General features: G+C 34.8%; 1 pseudogene; it reads right to left on the bottom strand.

Annotated features, from left to right (window-relative positions):
* Positions 1-8,007: 8,007 nt before the first annotated feature.
* On the bottom strand, positions 8,008-22,446 carry LOC115966584 (annotated as a pseudogene).
* Positions 22,447-23,190: the final 744 nt, after the last annotated feature.

The raw sequence follows: 23,190 nt of genomic DNA, 5'->3' as shown, positions 1-23,190 counted from the left end.
ATTTTCATGCATACGTACCTTACATTCTCTATATTCTTTTATATTGATTGTGTTTGGTGCTTTTCTATTTGTTTCTCACTCCCTATCTCTCTCTCGTTTACGTTAGTTGCTTTATGGCACCTAAACATAAATCTACTCTGTCTCAGAACCCTCTTCATTCCGAGGCATCCACTTCTTCTGACCCTACTCCCTCACACGTCCGGTTCTGTGATGAGAAGGCCAAAACAGACCTCTTTGAGAACTTTTCTAGACGAGGCGTTCATTTAGAATGCCAAGTCATTTTGTCAGACTTTTTCGACACTGACCTACCCATTGTCATTCACAGTAGGGGTTGGGAGTCACTATGTGACGTCTTGATCACTTGTCCATCCGTGCTTATTTAGGAGTTCTACTCCAACATGCATGGATTTGATTATTCAGTACCTCTCTTTGTTACTCGCGTTTGAGGTATGCGTGTCATGGTCACTTCAGATATTGTATCCAAGGTGCTTCGTGTCTCGAGGGTAGAGCATCATAACTACCCTAGTTGTGAGCATCTAAGGATTGTGTCCAAAGACAAGCTCATATCTTCTTTCTGTGAGCGTCTCTCTAATTGGGGTGATCATCAATTTACTTCTTGTATGGGCTTTGCTAAAGGTCCTCGGTTTCTTTACATGGTTATGACTTTTTTTTTACGTCCCTTGTCTCATTATAACTCCATTACAAAGCCCCGTGCTCGATTTTTACTTTCCCTTTTGGAGCATCTTACTATAGATTTTCTCTCTCATTTTATTCTTTCCATCATAGATGTATATAGGGATACGGCGACCCGTGATAAGCTCATCTTCCTTTCGACTATCACCAGGATTTTACACCATTTTTCTGTTCCCTTTCTCGCATCTGACCACTTCCATGTTATATGTGCCATAGATGCCGCTACCGTTAAATAGAGTGAGGCACAACTATGTTCGAGGCGGTCCGAGTCAGCAGCTCCTCCCACTCCTTAAACTCCATCCACCTCCGCTCCCTCTTATTTTGCGAGAGGTGTGACTCTTGATGTGATTATGGCGCAACTTCAGCGCATGGATGCTCACTTTGACACTCTCAATGATAAGTTATGTCAGGTGAACACTCGCGTCAACCATATTGTCGGGCGGCAGGCTCACCTTAGTGGCTTTGTGGAGTCTCCCTCTCCTCCTCCCAAGGCATCTGAGGATGACAAGGCATTTGAGGATGATGATGACTCCAACGACGACGATGATGATGAGGATAGAGATGCTAGCTCTTCTAGTGCTGACGAGACATCTACTTGATACTCTTACCCTTTGTCACTCGTGACAAAAAGGGGGAGTAGTTTTGGATATGAGAGTAGTCATACTCGTAGGGGTAGGGTTAGTATAGGAGATTTTTGTTAGAGGAAGTGTGTATTTTGAGGGATGTAGTGAGAACTTTATGTATCTTTTTCTTTTCTTTCTATTTTTAGATACATTATTCATGTACCTTAGATCTTGTGATCATATTGTGATAGCAAACCTTGTACTTGTTGATATATATACATTTGAGGTTGTTATTAAAGATCTTTCACCTATCTTTACATGTGTTGTTTCTTTTTTTTTTTTTCTCTATACACATGTTTCTTATTTATTATATGCAATCTATTATTTTTGTTTCACACTAAGATGCCGTGATGAGTTTTGTTTAAAGTGTTTCAAAAATACAGGTTGTCAAAGTCTACTTGCCATAAACTCTCTTCTTGCAAAGTTTTTCAAAAGTTTGTGTTAGGATAGATTTTATTGTATTCAACAAGTGAGTAAGAGTTGAGAGAGTTATGACTTCTCTCATATGTTCATTTGTTTGTTATGGTTTTGTCACGGATTGCCAAAAGAGGAGATTGTTAGACATATGTGATTCAATGTTAGGAACATATGTCAACATTTTATGTAATTGGATAATCCTTTGACAAATGACACTTTACTTGTAATTGAGTAGATCTAGGATGTGTTTAATGCTTCAAGAAACAAGGTTTCAAGTTCAAGTGTTAAAGCCATGCAAATCTGTCCAAGAATCAAGTAAGAAAGTGCAGGATTTTAAAACTCGACAGCTAGCATCTATTGAGATTTAAAAGTTTCCGAAGCCCATGGCTCGACAGCTAGCTCGATAGATGGCTATCTATCAAGGTTTATGAAGTTCAGTTTTTCAAGCTGATTTTCATCCAATCCATAAATATTTGTTTGGGCTTTCTTCTCACAATCCTAAACATATATAAGGATTATTTTGAGGGCCGTAAAAGGTTACACAAGTTGCACAAGAGCAAATTCCATGAGTGTGAAGAAAGGTGTGACCAAAAACCTAGTTTGCCCTAGTTCTTGAAGAAGCTACTGTGTTTGTGCACCATAGGGTTTTGTGACCAAGCAACTTCATGATCTTCATCTTGTGATGAATTGAAGAACTTTGCAGCTAACATCCTTTTCAAGTTGGTAATCAAGTTACGTACTGGGATCCACGCAATTTTTTAGTCATGTACTTGGAGCCGTGCATTGAAAATGAGAGATTATCACTACAAAACAAGTCCAATTGGGTATTGGGGTAAGGGTTCAACTGTAGGTTGGTATAAGGTATTGAGATTTCTTTACTTGTAACTGTTTATTTTGATAATTGTGGATTCTCGGGAGTGGTGACCTTAAAATCACTTGGTGGGATTTTTGCCATGTAGGTTTTCCCCATTCGTAAACAAATCACCGTGTCAATTTATTTTTTGCTTTATACTTTAGTTAATTGGTGATTTGTTTGTGCTACCACATGCTTCACATGTTAATTTGATTAATTAATAAACTTGGCTAATTAATCAATTAATTCATCACAAGGGGTTAATTCGTCGTTGGCCTACCAAAATTTGGGGTAGAGTGTTATTTAACCAAATCTTAAGGGTGGGAAGTAAAATTACTCTTAATATTTTTTTTCCCAAGGTGAGAACCATTTTTACCCCTAATGATGATCGATAAATTAAGCCAACATTTGTGAAAACCATTAATACTCCATTAATAAAGACAAATTTCTGATAGAAAGAAAGGGGTGGAGGGTGGGGTTTAAATGCTTATATGCCACGTAATGTGTTTAACTTCTTCTTTTTTTTGTGATGAATCGTAATGTGTTTAACTTATAACCTTTTTCTCTATTATTATTATTATTATTATTATTATTATTTATTAAAAGCTTTTCTACTCCATGATTAATTGTAGAGAAAGAAAATTGTTTGACCTATAGAAACAAGAAATTCATCATTGAGGCAAACTTATGTTCTAGATTTAATTAATTACTTCTAATGATTCTATTAATGCAATGATACTGATTGACTTGCCCTATAGAGAATGAATTAAAGCAGAATCATGAAGGTAGATAAAGGGAGAATCTGGGCGAATGCCCTTTTCGTGCAAAAAAATCAGTGTTTTGCCCCTTTTCCCAAACTAATTAGAGAAATGCCCCTGTTTTGAAACTTGATTTTCTCAAAATCGAGATTCAATTTAAAACTCGATTTTTGGACAATCGAGTTATAGCAAACTGAAATTTTAAAATTTAAAAAAAAAAAAAAAATTCTAGAACTCGAACTCCATGAACTTGAGTTCCATGCAATTTTTTAAGCCCTATAGTGGCGTTTTAAAATATGCAAGTTTTTTTCTTAAGTATGATCGCTCCATAGGGAGCCCTATAGTGGCGTTTTATTTTTTCTTAAGTCTGATCACTCCATAGGGAGCCCTATAGTGGCGTTTTTTATGGAACTTGAGCTCTATGAACTCGAGTTCCATGCAATTTTTTTTTTTTTTTAAATATTTTACCTATAGCTGTGTTTCATGGAGGCCTATAGTAGCGTTTTTAATGGAACTCGAGCTCCATGAACTTGAGTTCCATGCTTTTTTTTTTTTTTTTTTTTTTTTTTTTTTTTTTTTGCCCCATACTCGATTTTCTACAAATTGAGTTTTACATTGAAACTCGATTGTGAGAAAATAGAGTTTCAAAATAGGAGTATTTTCCTAATTAGTTTGGAAAAAGGGACAAAACGCTAATTTTTTTGCATGAAAAGGGCATTTGCCCATTTTGGCCGTAGAAAGAGAAATGAGAACAATGTATCAACATATATGGAAAAAGTATTTAAGAGTGAAGAAAATAAGAGCCATTATAACAAACAAGAAAACATTAAAGACTTACAGTACCACAAATGCAATAAACTCAATTAAGGGAGTTGAAAGTTTCATATTATCATCTTCTACAACACATAATTTAATGTTCTGCTAAATTAGATAAAACCAACCACTTTACACTTCCACCTCCATGTGATGTTATTTAATTAGTATAACATCATGGATGACTCCATTAAGGATGATCATTTTGACTGACGATTTGGACATCATCAATTTGGCGCCGTCTATGAGGACACTCTTTCGCATCTAGTTCAAAAGCACTGTTCCATTCAACTTGTAAGTCCAGATGGAATCCAATGCCAATCAAGATCCTGCTGCATTAGCGCTTCAAATTCAGTTGCTCGCGGCTACTATGAAAGAGCTCACCATGCAGAACCAAGAGATGAGACAACGATTACAACAAGGAGATAACTGCTCAGAGACCAATTGGGACGATGACGGAGATAGCCACAAGAAACGACCTGGCACTCCAGAGGAGGCAAGCTTAGACCTTCTTAGGGAAATGAGAAAGGAGATGAACGAGTTGAGAAACGCCATCAAAGGAAAGACAGACCAAAGTCTAGACAGAATGGTCAGGAAGACGTATTCACCCTTCACCCTAGCGGTCTAGGAGTGCCCAATACCCTCAAAGTTCCGTCTACCCCAACTTGAGCCATTTGACGAGTTGAAAGATCCATTAGATCACCTTAACACTTTCAAGACGACTCTGAGTCTCCAACAACCCCTCGACAAGATATTGTGTCGCTCTTTCCCTACCACCCTTAAAAGGGCAGCCAGGGAATGGTTCACCAAATTACCAACGTCATCCATTGACAACTTCGAGCAACTAGGCAGTGCCTTCCTTCGTCACTTCGTCGGCGGGCATCCAAAAAGGCTAGCTTACCATTTGCTCACCATCAAGCAAGGAGAGAAGGAAACCTTGAGATCCTATGTAACATGCTTCACTCGAGGAACTTTAGAGGTGGACGAAGCAGATGATAAAGTACAGCTAACAACCTTCAAGGTTGGATTGAAGTCTAGGGAATTCGTGGTCTCCTTGGCAAAAAATCCCCCAAAAGACGATGGCCGAAATGCTCTTGAAGACACAGAAGTACATGAACGCTAAGGACACTCTAACAGCCATAGAAGGAGTAGAGAAACCCAAGGAAAAGAAGAAAGAAAAAGAAGACAACCGAAGGAGATAAAAAAGGGATCGAGCAGACCAACAGAATGCCGAAGGGAGTAGACGAAGAGATGACAAGAACCCTCGTCCAGTGAAGTTCACGCCTTTGGTGATGCCTGTCGACTAGATTTTGATGCAAATCAAAGTCAAACCCTATCTCAAATGGCCCAGACCGTTACACTCGTCACCTAATGTGCGAGATAAGAGGAAATATTGCCATTTTCACAAGGATCACGGGCATTACATAGAGGACTATCGAGACCTGAAGGAGCAGATAGAAGAACTCATACGAAGAAGGAAACTGCAGAAGTATGTGAAGAAGGGGGATTCTAGCAGGTTTAGGGATGGTAACAAGGACTACCATGAAGGCTCTCAGAGGGATGAGGACCACATGCCCCTTCATCCACAAAGTGCAATAGGAGAAATAAAAACCATCAGGGGAGGACTGTCCATGGGAGGATCATTCAAATCCCTCAGGAAGTCATACCAAAGGCAGGTGAACAGTGTTCATAGCCTACCTCCTCCAAAGTAAAGACGGACGAGTCAAGATATGTATTTCACAGAGGAAGATGCCAGAGGGGTGAAACATGTTGGAAATTTAGACCCCGGTTAATAGAATTAATAAGTTTTAAACTCAAGTTGTTAATTAGATTTATTATAAATAAAACTTATTAAAACAAACAAACATCAATATCATGTCAATAATGAATACAGCGGAAAAGTAAATAAGACAAGATATGATAACTCAGGAAAACCAATGAAACAAACTAGTTTCACAGTAAAAAACCTGGGGGGAAACATTCCCGAAAAGCAATTCACTATAGTAAAGACAAGTTTCAGATCTAGTACAAAACTTTTGTCCCTAGACTTTACAATCCCCGTAGATGAACTCAGAGCAGAAACCTTCTACCGCTTCAGAACTTCTGAACTCTTCAATATATAAACGCCACCCTTTTGATGATGCACGAATCCTAATACGTGACTAACCAATTGCGCGGATCTCAGTACGCGACTTAATCACCAACTTGAAGAAGATGTTAGCTGCAAAATTTTTCACTTTATCAACAATGAAGATCAATAAGAACTTGGTTACAAAACCCTAAGGCGCAAAAACGCAGTAGTTTCTTTCAAAGAGAATAAGGCATCGGTCACCTTTTGCATATGTTCTCATTATATTCTCTTATATGACGGCCTCTAAAATAAGCCTTATATATGTCTAAGGTTGTGAGAAAAGAAACCATACACAAATACATAAGCATGAGCCGAAATTTAGATCTGAAAATTTGAATTCGGTAAAGCTCGATTGGTCGAGGAGGTGTCGAGCAAGTGTCGAGATTTAATGAATCAACACTTCTTCTCTTGTTTTTTAGATAGACTTGCATGACTTCAATACTAGACTTAAACTTTTGTTCTTTGAAGTATTAAACACATTCTAAATCTACCCAATTACAAGTAAAGTGTGTTTTGCCAAAGGATTAGCCAATTGTATAAAATATGTCCTTAACTAAAAAAAAAAAAGAAGGGTGAGAGAAGGATACAGTGTAAAAAAATAAAAAAAAATAAAAATAAAACTTTAATTAAGTTTGGAAATATAAAATTCCTATTATTTTTTTATAAATAACTTTATGAATTCTTAGTTTGAACCAAGTTCAGTGTATATCTTTGGTGGAAGACTTAAAATCGGCAATAATATATTCGCTAATGAAACACGTGTACAACGAAAATTACTCATTTACATCTGTTCACGATTCACATCCATTATTTTAGTACACTAGTTCACAGTTCATATCCATTATTTTCACACATATTTAATAACATTATTTCTGATAAAAATAATTCAACTTTGAATTCCCACTCCGATTTATTGTAAGGGAAAAAAAATTTAAAGACATACTTCAACGTTGTAAACAATATATAATTTGGCTTAGTGGATTTTTTTTTTTTTTTTTTTTTTTTTTTAATCTTGCCTCCTTATATACGTTGGATCTTTACAGTCAATTTTAATTGAAGACGATGTAAATTGATTAATAGAGAAGTGTGATTTCAATATGGTCATTATTTACAGCTTTACTAGATGAGAAAAGCATGTGAGAGAAGAATACAGTGTAAAAAAAAGCTTTAGTTAAGTTTGAAATCTAATCTTCCTATAATTTTTTTGACTACGCCTTTTAGTTTGAACCAAGTTCCGTGTATGTCTTTGGTAGAAGACTTAAAATTGACAATATATTTGTTAGTATTCTCAAAAAAAATAAAATAATATATACGTTTATTAAACACATGTACAAGGAAAATTACTCATTTACACCTATTCACGATTCGCATCCATTATTTTACTCACATATCTATAGTGATGTTAATTGTCAATATTTTAAAAATCCTCATATTTTAACTAATAAAAATAAGGCAAAAATACAAAACTGACCCTTTAACTTTCACTCTTTTTCATTTTAGTCATCTAACTTTCAGTTTTGTCAATTCAGTCCTCTAACTTTCAATTTTTGTCAATTTAGGATTCCGTTAAACTCCAGTTATGAGCTGCCGTTAATGTCACTAAAACGACGCCGTTTTCCTTCATTTTTTTCTTTTTTTCTTTTTTTAAATTTTGGAATTTTAAAAAAAAAAAAAAAAAAAAAAAAAAAAAACATTTTCCTCATCTTCCTCATCAAACCTTCCCCTGAAATCAAAATCGAGGACCTCATCTTCCTCATCAATATCGAACTCGTCATCGTCCTTGAAGCCCTAGAAATCGAGCTCGAAATCGTTGTCAACGTCGACCACAGGCTTCGAGAACCTCCTTCCCCAAGTGGGTTTTTTTCGGATCTCCCCAGAGATAGTTCACCATGAGCCGCCAAGGCCCGACCAGCGCTATGAGCAAATTCAATAACTTTATCAGAGAAAGCCATTCAAACTAGCTTTTGCTGATACTCAAAACCTATAAACCCCAAGTTCTGAAACCATATACCCTCTAAACCAAAGCACCAAGATAAAACTAAACTATGATAAAATTCAATAAATATCAAACAAACCCATTCAAACTAGTTCCTGCTTATACACAAAACCCACAAACCCCAAGTTCTGAGACCATATACCCTCTTAACCAAAACACCAATTAACATGAAAAATTTTCAGATAAAACCAGAAAGTAAGGAAAACCCAGCAAATTTATCAGATAAACCAACATGATTTCGACAAACCCATCATCAATCATCCAAACATTTTCACAAACATTCATCAGATATATCAAAATATAGGTTGTAAAAATTTGGGTTTAACAGGAAAGAAATTCCATTTAGGAAAAAACAATAAAGTTGGTACTTTTCATTTTCAGGACACTTCAATTGACAGCGACGACCAAGGAAGACAGCGTTGAGGTTTGCTTAATCAACAGAAAATGTTTTTTTTTTTTTTCTTCTTTAAATTCCGAAATTTATTATAAAAAAGAAGAAGAGACAAAACGTTGTTTTGGCTCAATTAATGGCAAGACATAATTGGGGTTTAACGGAGTACTAAATTGACAGAAATTGAAAGTTAGAAGACTGAAATGAAAAAAAACTGAAAGTTAAGAGGGTCAGTTTTGCAATTTTGCCTAAAAATAAATATAAAAGAGAAAAGTGAAATAGTGGACGTCTAAAAATCAAAACCTAATGTACAATATACTCTTTCGTTCTGTTTAACTTTTAAAAAACATGAACAATAAAGCATATTAATATGGAAGCAGTATAGCGTTGTACGTGATTCGGGATTTGTGATTGTGCGATAAAATAACGTGAAAGCATAGCATATTTATTATGAAAAAAAAAATTAAAAATTAAAAAAAAAAAATGTTGTTAGCATCACTTTTTCTTAACAACATTGGTGAGCTTCTCAATTAAAAAACACAAATGTGACTTTTGCATTATAAAAACACACAGTGGGGTTACTCTAATCTTTTAAAAGAGATATTGATAAAAAAAAATCTATTAAAAAAAATTGCCAGTGACTTTCGTCTTCATCTTCTTCTTTTATATTTTTTTATTAACTTTCCTTTTGCAAATTTCCAGTGAACGCATGTATAAATAAAGATAGGGTTCTACGCAAATAAAATCATACTTGTAACATTACATATTTGATGTGTTGATGCTATTATCTTAATCACATACTTGATCTTCCAAATTCAACCTAATCATTGGTGCAAGTTCCCTCCAACTTCTCTTCACTTGTATTGTCCTTTTGTTGAGCTTGAAACCAACCCTTGGAAATTACTGGAGGGTGGGAGACGCTAATTAGTAAAAGAGATTATTCTTGTACTCAAACTCTCTTCCTTTCCACATCCAAAATGCACGGTCATCGTAGTTCCCAAGGAGCGGAGAACTTGAACCATAACAAGAATGGCTGCTGGTTGAAGTTGGACTTGTTTTTTGAGTCAAAGCAGTAAGATTGTTGAGGCATTTTCGTATACTTCCTGAGATATGATTCAAAGCAAGGTCCAAAAGTTGAAGATTCCTTAGATGGCATAGATGTGAAGGAATGCTTCCAAATAAGTGATCAGATCGAAGGAAAAAGATAACTAAATTTGGATGGCTGCTCCCTAACCACATCAGTATTTGTCCCGACAAGTTATTGTGTACAAGATTAATAATAACTTTCAATTTTGTACAATTCTTCAAGGATGAAGGAATTTCCCCACTAAAACTATTGTTTCTTAAGTTAATTGTTTCAATCCTAAGTAGCAAGCCCATCGATCTTGGGATTTTCCCAAAAAAATGATTGTTTTCCAATTTGAAAATTTTCAATCCTTCAAGATGCATCCAACAATCAGGAAGCTCTCCTGATAATCGATTATTGGAGAGATCTAAAAAGAACAAAACTTCATTTCTGATTGCACATAGAGATTACATTGGCTTTGAAAACATATTCTAAGAAAGATTCAAATGTGCCACTTTAAATAAAAATGATGGTATTTCACCTTCCAGATTATTTGAACTTAGGTCTATAAAGGGGAAATTGGAGATTTCCAACGAAAAATTTGGAATTTGGCCGCTGATATGGTTATTAGACAAAGCCAAAAATTGTAGTTGTGGAGAAAAGTCCCAATAGAAATGGAAAATGTTATCAAAAATTCCAGAATTAGAAATATCAAGCCAATAGCAATTTTTCCGAGTTTGAAGCCATTTGGGGAATTGAGGGCCTAGTTGGCAAGACCTTAAAGATATACTTTCTAATTGGAAAGGTGGAACCCAATTAGAGCTGAAGTTGAAAATCAATGAGCTATATGATAAGTCCAAAATCTTCAATTTCTTTAGTTTTGAGAAGTGAGTTTCAGAAATAACACCTTTGAATGAATTATCATCAAGACTCAAAGTCTCTAGGTTGGATTGTTTTTCCAAACTTTCAAGTACTGTCCCATTCAAATGATTGTTAAAAAATGATAACACTCTCAATGATGGAAATGTTGAGAGATCAGGTAATTTTCCTGTGATTTGATTCCCACCTAAATACAAGATCTCTATTGAGTGTTGTGCACACCCAGTCAAGTTGTGAATAATTCTTAGGAATTTTCTGTTGAGATTGGCCCGCATAAGAGACAATGTTTTTAAATTACACATACCGCCAAAGGATTTTGGTATTCCACCTTCAAACTCATTATAATCGAGATAGAGATGTGCAAGAGACTTTATTTTGCTTAAAGCATCGGGAATCATACCTTGGAATTGGTTACCAAAGAGATAGAGTTCAACAACACTAGTGTTGTAGTTGAACAACCACTCTAGTACTGAAGAAGAGGAAATGAGACCGTTATAAGGGAGATAGAGAGCATCAAGAGAAGTAGAAGAATTAGCAAGAGGAACAGAGAAAATATTCGCAAGATTACAATTCTCCAAGAACAAGGATGTCAAGTAAGGAATTTTATTCACTATTTGGAGCCAATTGTTAAATTTGCTCAGGTTAATCCCACCCATGCCAAGTTATTTTAAAGAAGAAAGTTGACTAAGCCACTCTAGGTTTTTGGCATTATTAAAATGATTGTAGCTAAGATCAAGATACTGCAACCTTGAAAGGTTTCCAAGCTGAAAAGGAATGTTTCTTCCGAAATTAGCATTCTGAGCATCAAGGTGACTTAAGGAGGAGAGAGAACCAATGGACTCTGATTAAAATCATTGAAACTCACATCCAAATAATTCAAATATTGCAAGTCAGTCAAAAATGGACTAAGTTTACCTCTCAAAGGTTCCAAGACTGAGAAATTAAGATTGAGCATGATTACGTGGCCTATTTGGTTGCTACAGCTGACCCCACTCCATTTGCAACAATCCTTTTTCCTCTCTACAGTACTCCAAGAAGAAAGAAAGTCATAGTCATCAATAAGGTCTTCCTTAATTTTGAGAAGTGCTTGTCTCTCATGCTCTACGCAGCTATGGTTACACTACAAAAAAATCATCCTGGAATTGGAATTCGGGTTGAACCTTACTGCTTTTGGGAGTGGTGGAGGCTTATGCAAACTCTCACCTACTTCCAGACGACCCATTGCTCTGCCGCCGAAGGTGTTGCCTTTTGAGCGCTCTTAATAATCAAGTATTAATTTGATTTATGAGGTAAGCAAACCAGTTGTTATATATTTTCCCGTGAAACTCTGGAGACAAAATAATAATAATAATAAGAGTTTTACTAAAGTGTACACTTAGCCCTATGTCAATAAATTATTAAATTAGTTATTACAGGACGATTTTTTTGTAGTGTAACCATAGCTGCGTAGAGCGTGAGAAACGAGGACTTCTCAAAATTAAGGAGGACCTTATTGATGACTATGACTTTCTTTCTTCTTGGAGTACTGCAGAGAGGAAAAAGGATTGTTGCAAATGGAGTGGGGTCAGTTGTAGCAGCCAAACAGGCCACGTAATCATGCTTAATCTTAATTTCTCAGTCCTGGAACCTTTGAGAGGTAAACTTAGTCCATTCTTGACTGACTTGCAATACTTGAATTATTTGGATGTGAGTTTCAATGATTTTAATCAGAGTCCATTGGTTCTCTCTCCTCCTTAAGTCACCTTGATGTTCAAAATGCTAATTTCGGAAGAAACATTCCTTTTCAGCTTGAAAACTTTTCAAGGTTGCAGTATCTTGATCTTAGCTACAATCATTTTAATAATCCCAAAAACCAAGAGTGGCTTAGTCAACTTTCTTCTTTAAAATACCTTGGCATGGGTGGGATTAACCTGAGCAAATTTAACAATTGGCTCCAAATAGTGAATAAAATTCCTTACTTGACATCCTTGTTCTTGGAGGATTGTAATCTTGCAAATATTTTCTCTATTCCCCTTGCTAATTCTTCTACTTCTCTTGATGCTCTCTATCTCCCTTATAACGGTCTCACTTCCTCTTCTTCAGTACTAGAGTGGTTGTTCAACTACAACACTAGTATTGTTGAACTCTATCTCTTTGGTAACCAATTCCAAGGTATGATTCCCGATGCTTTTAGCAAAATAAAGTCTCTTGCACATCTCTATCTCGATGATAATGAGTTTGAAGGTGGAATACCAAAATCCTTTGGCGGTATGTGTAATTTAAAAACATTGTCTCTCATGCGGGCCAATCTTAACGGAAAATTCCTAGGAATTATTCACAACTTGACCAGGTGTGCACAACACTCAATAGAGATCTTGTATTTAGATGGGAATCAAATCACAGGAAAATTACCTGATCTCTCAACATTTCCATCATTGAGAGTGTTATCACTTTTTAACAATCATTTGAATGGGACAATACCTGAAAGTTTGGAAAAACAATCCAACCTAGAGACTTTGAGTCTTGATAATAATTCATTCGAAGGTGTTATTTCTGAAACCCACTTCTCAAAACTAAAGAAATTGAAGAATTTGGACTTATCATATAGCTCATTGATTTTCAACTTCAGCTCTAATTGGGTTCCACCTTTCCAATTAGAAAGTATATCTTTAAGGTCTTGCCAGCTAGGCCCTCAATTCCCAAAATGGCTTCAAACTCAGAAAAATTGCTATTGTCTTGATATTTCTAATTCTGGAATTTCTGATAATGTTTCCCATTTCTATTGGGACTTTTCTCCACAACTACAATTTTTGGCTATGTCTAATAACCATATCAGTGGCCATATTCAAAATTTTTCATTGGAAATCTCCTATTTCCCCTTTATATACCTAAGTTCAAATAATCTGGAAGGTGAAATACCATCATTTTTATTTAAAGCGACACATTTGAATCTTTCCTAGAATATGTTTTCAGAGCCAATCTAATCTCTATGTGCAATCAGAAATGAAGTTTTGTTCTTTTTAAACCTCTCCAATAATCGATTATCAGGAGAGCTTCCTTGTTGGATGCATCTTGAAGGATTGAAAATTCTCAAATTGGAAAACAATCATTTTTTTAGGAAAATCCCCAGATCGATGGGCTTGCTACTTGGGATTGAAACAATTGACTTAAGCAACAATAGTTTTAGTGCGGAAATTCCTTAATCCTTGAAGAATTGTACAAAATTGAAATTTCTTAATCTTGGACACAATAACTTGTCGGGACAAATACCGATGTGGTTAGGGAGCAGCCATCGAAATTTAATTATCTTTTTCCTTCGATCTAATCACTTATTTGGAAGCATTCCTTCACATCTATGCCATCTAAGGAATCTTCAACTTTTGGACCTTGCTTTGAATCATATCTCAAGAAGTATACCAAAATGCCTCAACAATCTTACTGCTTTGACTCAAAAAACAAGTCCAACTTCAACCATCAGTCATTCTTGTTATGGTTCATGTTCTCCGTTCCTTGGGAACTACGATGAGCGTGCATTTTGGATGTGGAAAGGAAGAGAGTTTGAGTACAAGAATAATCTCTTTTACTAATTAGCGTCTCCCACCCTCCAGTAATTTCCAAGGGTTGGTTTCAAGCACAACAAAAGGACAATACAAGTGAAGAGAAGTTGGAGGGAACTTCCACCAATGATTAGGATTAATTTGGAAGATTAAGTATGTGATTAAGATAATAGCATCAACACATCAAATGTGTAATGTTACAAGTATGATTTCATTTGCGTAGAACCCTATCTTTATTTATACATGTGTGCACTGGAAATTTGCAAAAGGAAAGTTAATAAAAAAATATAAAAGAAGAAGATGATGACGAAAGTCACTGGCAATTTCTTTTAATAGATTTTTTTATCAGTATCTCTTTTAAAAGATTAGAGTCACCCCACTATGTGTTTTTAGAATGCAGAAGTCACATTTGTGTTTTTTAATTGAGAAGCTCACCAATGTTGTTAAGAAAAAGTGATGCTTACACACTACGAAAAAGCGGGGCTATCCCAGCATTTTCAAAACCGCTGGGATAGCCCCAGAAAGAGTTGGGATAGGGTCAAAATTCCTATACCGACGTTTTTTTTTCCCAACGCATCAAACCGCCGTGTAGTGATAGTTGGTATAAGGTCGCCGGACCTATACCAACGCTTTTCAAAAGCGCTGAGAAAGGCATACGCCCTATACCAGCACTTTTGAAAGTGTTGGAATAGGTACTACCTATTCCAGTGCTCTCAAAAGCACTAGAATAGGTCTTGAATGAATAAAATTTAAAAGGACCAATGCTTTTGAAAGCGCTGGCATAGGCATTACCTATTCCAGCGCTCTTAAAAGCGCTAATATAGGGCATATGCCCATACCCTATGCCAAACCCTACTCCAGCGGTTTTCAAAGTGCTGGGATAGGTCGCCCGCTTGCTCCCAAACAACAACCCACCAGTTGCAGGGATCTATCTAAATTCACAAGATATGGAATGGGAGAAAAAAGAATGGGAAACGATTACTACCTTTCCTTCAAGATCATCAGTAGTTAATTGACCAATAGTTTCTGCTTGGGATTCCATTGCCAACACTATCAAGATGAAAAACAATAAATTAAATCAAATTAAATTAAATACGACAAACAAAATTAAATAGGAAAAAAAAAATGCAATCAGTATGATACATCCAGATTCATTCTTCAGGGGCTGTTATGCAAAGAGTGACCTACATATTTTAGTTCAAAAAAAGCAAATTATCAAGTACTATCGTAACCAGTGTTCTCAGATGTGACTGAAGGGGTTCCATTTGACTTTACAGGACACAATGATGAATATATTTTGAATATATGCGTTTAAAACTTTAGCCAACCAAAGCATGTACTCATAGATGTCACTTTTTAGTACACATGACTTCAATCAAAAATAAAATAAAAAATTTCATTTTCTCCCCTCGCAAAGACTGGAAAGTGCTCTCTCTCTCTCTCTCTCTCTCTCTCTCTCTCATGCAAGATGAAATTCTCTAGAGAAATTTGTGAGAAAACAAAAGTAAAATAAAATAAATCCAGAAATCTGCACCAAGTTGTTCGGTTTAAGTATCAAGCAGGAATAGAAAACCTAAGAATCCGCAACTATGGTTGCTTAGAATCAACACCACCACAAAGTCATTGGAAAAAATTCTAATAGAAATTTTATAAATCAATCATAAACTTCTCCCCAATGGAGTACAATAGTGACTTCTATAGACTGCAAGGACTAAACCCTAATTGACTTAGGCCAAAGCCCATTTATTTGATTACAAAAAAACTTTGACACTAGGAAATTAAATATAATACCAATGACCTTACTTGCTAAAAAGGTCTAAAATAAGACCCAATGGAAAAATAGTTAATTAAAATAAGACCCAAGTAATGACAAAGAGTTCTTAAAATAAATTTTGTGTGTGCACGTGCGTGCATGCATGGATGCTCCGATAATCCCTTGAAGTTTTTTTTTTTTAAAAAAAAAAAAAAAAAAAAAAAAAAAAATCATCTAACACAAAAAGTTAAAAAAAAAAGTCCTCTATATCATCTCTCTTATCCCAAAAAAAACAACTTGGAGTTGAAAGAATAAGTAGAATAATTTCAATTTAGAACACAAGACGACCTCAAATCAGAGTACAGTAAACCATACAGCCAATGGTAGACAATTTTAAAAAGAGGAATGATTAGATTCCAGACCCAGCAGCATTTTCTGCATGTAATAAAGTTTTATTTTTTCAATTTTTAAAGGAAAAAGGATGACTGAATTGGAACTCAATTCTTTCAGTAGTGGCCTGGGGAAGAGGAGAGGTCAAATGCAGAAAAAACCAAGATTGTAAATTTTTTTTTATTCAAAATGGGTAATACATGGATTTAGAGAGGATTCTGACAGTCTAAATGTCTCAACTTTCTCTTCCATCTTTTCGAAAGCTGAAAGAGCATTATTTGTATTGACATTCCCCAACATCTCACTCACTTTGTTTGAAGTCCTGAACACCAAAGTGGCCATTACCAACAACATTAAGGAACCAAGAGATCAGCAAGGAACATAATGATGGGAAAAGGTGATGGAAGACAAACTTTGCAGACTGAGCACGTGCTTTCAGAGTATCTTTCTTTGATCTTGCTTCCTGTATCTTACTCTCCAAAAGCTACACAATGAAATTATAGAATGAAGTTTAACAAATTCCTTGATGTATACTAATAACATTCAATAACATTCTGATAGTTATGAAATAAAAAATGATTGCAAATACAGCCAGCATATGGCTAAGTTAATCCGTCAGTCTCTGTACACCAAACAAAATTGATCTCATTATAATAAGCATTTCAGTTAGTTTTTGATATAATATAGAAACAAGTCATTGCCTCAGCTTTCTGCCTAGCTTCTTGTCTTCATTTAAAGTTCAAAATACAACTATGTAACTGAAATCTATAACAAGACAATCACAGCTTCTCTCCCACAATTCTGTAGCCCTCGTAATAGCTGTTTTTTTTTTTTTTCCTCTTTATAAATAAAATTCTGAGAATACCTAAAACGAGTAATACAAACGTTGACAAACAAAAACTAATTAAATGCATTCTAAATAACAACTTGCTCTGTTTTGCCAATTATATTACTAAGATGCGTCCTTTAGTTCAAATTTTTATACATCAAACCAAAACATGGCTCCTTCGCAGGGATGCAGACAACTAATAAACAACAATATTTCAAACATAAGTTTCAATCAAAATAACCACAAATAGACGTGAATGAAGCATGAGAAAAGATATATCTACATACCTGTGTGTTAGAGACAAGATTCTCAACAAAACTTTTCATCAATTTGAGATTTCAAAGCATTAGCATTATCCTGCAAAAAGATTTAAAAATAATCATCATTGTGTACATCAAATCCTTCAAAATGTTGCCTTACTAAGGTCCAGCTTCCAAGGCATGCCTACATAGCTCCACCTTTTTAGTCACACCCTCTTGCATCAGCAAGAATCAATCAATTCAAAAAAATTTAATTTTTTTATGTAAGCAGCTTATCCTGATATATTTGATAGCAGTAGACAAATAAAAGCTAAACTACATAGCCAGTTCCTCAGCCTAGTGGCTATATTTTGTCCAAAATTCTTCTATTCATAACCCTTTCTAAGATATCTTGGCTGCCTGGCAATGGAGGCAGAGGTAAGAATCATGAAAAGCGAGAAAAGATCAAATTCATCATGATATTTTGTTGATCTATAATATGTAAATCTTGGTTTCTAATTTGCCAAACCCATCTGAATACAATTTAATTTGATGACACACATTTCAGGAAAGGGATTCAAATTATCATCTTCTATTGTAAACCCAAAGTAATTTTTTTCCCCCCCATTTCTTGTAAGGTTGAGGAGCTTCACTTACAATGTTATTAAAAGCGCTGAGCGCACTTAAGCGCAAAGGCCTCTTGGAGCCTAGGCACGAAGCGCAAAGCGCAAGCGCGCGCCTGATCAATGTGATGTGCACATTTAAAAAAAAAATTTAATAAATTAAAAATAATTATTAATGATCAATACAACAATCAAGTGATCAATTAATCATATAAATTACAATAAAATATTTTATATAATTTATACAACATTTATATAATTCTATTGTGCTTTACAAAATATATGCAACCACGATATTTGATGGCCATGATTACAAAACATGGTTGAATCAAAATAGAAGTATAGAACCAAGAAGGCAAAGGCTAAAAAGTGCTAGAATGTTAAGTAATGTTATCTTTGTGAGTGTCTGATTTAGTGTTAGTTTGTGTGGTTGTGGTTAAAAGTTCAAAAGTATCTAAAGAGATAGGCTTAGGTGTATGGTAGCACACCACACTATTAGTTTTTATATATTAAATCAATGGCTTATTTCAAACATATTTAGATCTAATGGCTAAAAATCAAATCAGGATTTTTTTAAAAAAAATTTACAAAAAGCTCATAAAAGCGCGCTTTGCGCTTAATAAAAAAGCTCAAAAAAGCGCGCTTTTGTGAGGGCGCTTCGCTTTAGAGGGAAAAAGCCCCAAGGGCTCTGCGCTTTGCGCTTAAGCGTGCTTTTAACAACACTGTTCACTTATAGATGTGGTCTTATAATATGTAGGCTTGATCTATGCAATCAATGTAAGCACAGTGCATATAAACAAATTGCACTATTTATCATAAAAAAGATAAAAAGGTCATACCCAGTACAAAAAGCTCCCACTTTTGCAAGGTCTAGGAGAGGTCATGGTAGAAAAATTATATCAAAAAGAAAAGATTAAAGGATCATTATTGATCACTTACTAGCATTTTACCATCAAAATTAGTTAGAATTCTCATTATAAATCCAAAAGGACAAATCTGAACCACTAGCTTAAAAACACCTCTAAAGATGAAACTTACAGCATAAGATTTACGCCTCTTTAGAGCTTCGCGTGCAAGATCTTCTTCTCCTTTCTGAAGAGCTAATTGTGCTCTACGATACCTATATTAATTTTTTTTATTAGTTATGATACCTATATTAAATTTAATCAACAGATTATAATGTATTCACCACTATACTAAGGAAACCAAGGTAATAACTCCACTCTTTCCTTCTTTTTTATTTTATTTTATTTTATAAGTAAGGTAATAACTCCACTAATAAATTACCAATCTTCAGAAGCTTGTTGCGCAGCCTTGTACTTGTTTTCCAACTGCTTTTGAGATGCCAATACCTTCACCCAAAAAAACACACACCAATTTCACACATGAAGATGGAGAGAGAGGGATAAAAATCTCAATGTTATACACTGGCCATGCATAGAGCAGAGAATTATAAGATATCCAAGTCTATCAAGAGTTTAATACCACCCATATGTTTAATGAGCATTATAATGCAATATCTAGTTTGCCTTTTTATAAAATAGAAGAACAAAAAAGAGTGAAAGAATGAAAAAGAAACTTCAGACTAAACAAATGAAAAAAAAAATTGGAAAAATCCAGGAGAACAAACTGACAAAGGAAATTTTAGAAATGAGCAAGATACTGATGCTTTACTTGTGCTGTAGCCTGACGCATCTTTGTCAAATCGTCATTCATTTCAAGCACTGTTTGCTCTAAAATTTTCTCTGGATCTTCAAATGAACTTATTACTGCATTTGCATAAGACTGCAAAAAAGAGAAAACTATATCATGTTATATGTTTTATACAACAAATAGCAGTTAGGAGGCCATCATGATAAGCAGACCGAAATATATATTACATAAATGCATGTGAACAATTCCTGATATCTCCCCTTGACAACCCTAGCAAACCAGTCAAAAAGGTTCATCCACACCTACAACGAGATTAATTGGAAGCAGAATTCTTAACCCCACAACTTTTACTGTGAGCAAAATGAATATTTCCCATATGAGTTTAAACAGGTGATACAAGTTGAAATTTCATATGGGGGGGAGAGCAAGAGAGAGACCTTAGAATTTATTTGGCTAGGCAGCCAATCAAAGTATTAACCTTAAGTAAATTTCAGAACTGTGTAATGTCAGTGCCTCAAATTCATGATACGCATATAGATAAATTTTTCTGAAAAAATAAAACTCCAGCCAACTATCCACCATGAGAAATCCTATTCCAATTACAAACTTCCAACTCATGAAAAGGGCTCGAGATGCCAGGATTTTTTTTTTTTTTTCTTTTCTGTTATGTGGCTGCATCAGTAACTTGTATGTAGACATGCATATACTAACTCATCGAACAGGTTACTTCAAATGTATTTAATTTGCTAAATAAAATCCTTAATAAAGCCCAATAAACAAAAGAAAATCCATGTTATTTTCTAAAATATTTCACGCTTCATGTGGTCATCTCCTTGTATATAGCATGATCCATAATTCACTTCGCTTGAGGAACCTATATTTGAGGGCTACTTTGATATACAAGTTTACTTGGGAAAGCTCCTTTCCAAGTATTGAGCACATGCAATTTTCCAAATCTAGTCCTCTCCTTGTAAATGACATGATCCTTAAGTCCTTTGCTCGAAAAACTTCTTATGTTTCTGAACAACTTTGATAGACAAGTTTACTTGAGAGAAGGTGCTTGAAAACCCAGGTCCAAATACTTCGAAGAAATAGTTTTGTCCTTAACATGTTTGTGGTTCAATCAACTAATGCTAACAAACACACATCGAGCTCATTTCAGCCCCATCTAGATCGTCTAAATTCACTGAATCTCATATTTTTAGTTTTACACTTAGCTCCACAAAGAAAATAGAATTATAGCAAGAAATTCATCACTTTCTTAAACATTCTCTTGCATCATTGCTTAATGAGTCAAATCAGGATACCAAAACAATTTTAGTCCCATACTCCTTTAGCTCCTTGTTGTCTCATGAGTATAAAGTTCACATCAATAAGCATGTTGCTCTCATATACATACTACTTGAAATATTTCTAGATAGTTCCTTTCTATAGCATAACTCTGGCATTAGCTAAGCGTAGAATTACACATCAAAAGTAGACTTTTATTACAGTAAGCACACCTAGATGGGAAAACCGTAATAACATATTAGACAAACAGCTCCAAAAGTGGGAGCCTTATGCACTAAACGCAAGCTTATACAATTAGCTCCAAAAATCTAAATATACAAGATTTGATAATCTGAAATACCAAACTTTGTTCACAAATCCATGAGTATAAATAATTTCATCAAATTTCTATAATCAAGCAATATAAACAGGGGCTCAGCCACAAAATACATATTAAAAACAATCATAAAAATTCAGTAAGCTGTTCTTTAAAATAAAAATAAATAAAACAAATAATACATTCATACCAGAAACAACTTTTCAAATTCACCACTGTTGTATCACATTGCTCAGCAAATTCATTAAGACACCTTTTTTTCTTATTTTATTATGTACAACTTTTTAAAAATTTCTTTCTTAAAAAAAAAACTTTTTTAAAATTTAAAGCCTCACCTTTTTAGGTACGTTAGTAATTTTGTTGAATTAATTTTATGCTTAAAATGTTACAAGATAAAAGTTATACTAATTTACCAAAACTAATTGCAACTCACATATCTAAAAAATAAATGAATAAGTAAAAGAGTTATAAGATTAGTGAGGTTATGGGTGTTCACATAACAAAGTCAAAAAGAGAGAATAGTCTATAGTTGATCCAATACATATAAAATCATATTTTTGTTTTGTTTTGATTTAAGAATCGATATTTGGTGATATCGTTTGGCCGTTCTCCATTCAGATTTGGTGATATTTTGCTTAAATCCATTTAGATCCTGCGACATTTGGCTCTCCTCTACTCATATTAGGCAACATTTGGGTCTGATATTCAAATTCTTCCATTTTCCCATGTTTACCGAACACAATTAGGCAATTAGACACTTCCACAATTAAATTAGGCATATCTAATCTTTGTTTTTTAATAGAAATTAAAAAAAAATTCAAAAATCAAACACCCTTATCAACATATTAGCCACAAACGTACCCATTAAATCATCGTGGCACATTGACATGTTCAAAATGATGTAATTCACAATGAAATACTACTTTCTTAAAAAAAAAAAAAAAAATTACACACGAAAATTGGGACAAATATTTCTAAGCAAACGTACCTCATATTTTGTTCTTCTCCCCAGTGTTACCAAGAGCTGGTTTCCATGGCATTTCCTGGTGCACCGACACGCCCTCTTCTGTCTTCGATGAACGATTTCAGACCTATTGATTATTAGACAATTAGAAATTGAAGAATTATAGTCCAGAGGAGAGAGAGAAGTGAGAAGAAAGGGTGCTTGGTTAGAAGGAAAATATATTACATACGCATGTATACTTACCAACACAAAAGATAGGATTATGCATTTATGCTATTAAAAATATAAATAAAATAAAAACTCACAAAATCAATCTACACTGTTAAAACGATCACATGAAATTGTCACATCTTATTTTTTTCAAAATTGTATACAACATCGACGGCAGACAGGTACATATTATTTTGTGCAGTACTTTTTGTGTGAGCAAATTTTGTATCAATATAATCCCAAACAATATATTTCCTCACCAACCATACTATGTCTTTCTATTGTTCGTAAATTTCTCAAAAAGATATAAAAATGTGTCAAGGAACCAAAGAAAACAATGTCGTTTAAATTAAAATAAAATCATTAGATTCGGCTAAAATAACAGATTTTGTATTTTTGTGGAAAAACCTTCAATTACAAATGTAAGGTTAAATTTATTCAACCATCTAATTGGCTTTATTCCGTGCCAAATTTGCTTGTAATTCAGCATTTAGTAACCCTGTATTTAGGTGGGTTTGATGTAAGGATAGTGAGTGAGATAGAGTGAAGATTGCTCAAGAGTGTGCAAGAAAACAGAGACTCGCGGCTGGAACTCGCGGGTGACTCGCGGTTGCAAGCCGCCAGACGCAGCACACGTGCCAAGCATGCTGGAAGGTGAACAGTCATGCAAGCTGGAGCACTACAGGACAACTGGTCATACGGTTATCTCGCGACTGGATCTCGCGACTTAGTCAAGCCGCGAGGTCAAGCCGCAAGCCACCCCTGTT

This window comes from Quercus lobata, chromosome 11 (assembly GCF_001633185.2).
Source record: "Quercus lobata isolate SW786 chromosome 11, ValleyOak3.0 Primary Assembly, whole genome shotgun sequence".
Lineage (NCBI taxonomy): Eukaryota > Viridiplantae > Streptophyta > Magnoliopsida > Fagales > Fagaceae > Quercus > Quercus lobata.
The sequence above is the reverse complement of the archived record's forward strand: the minus strand, read 5'-3'. Positions and strand labels throughout refer to the sequence as shown.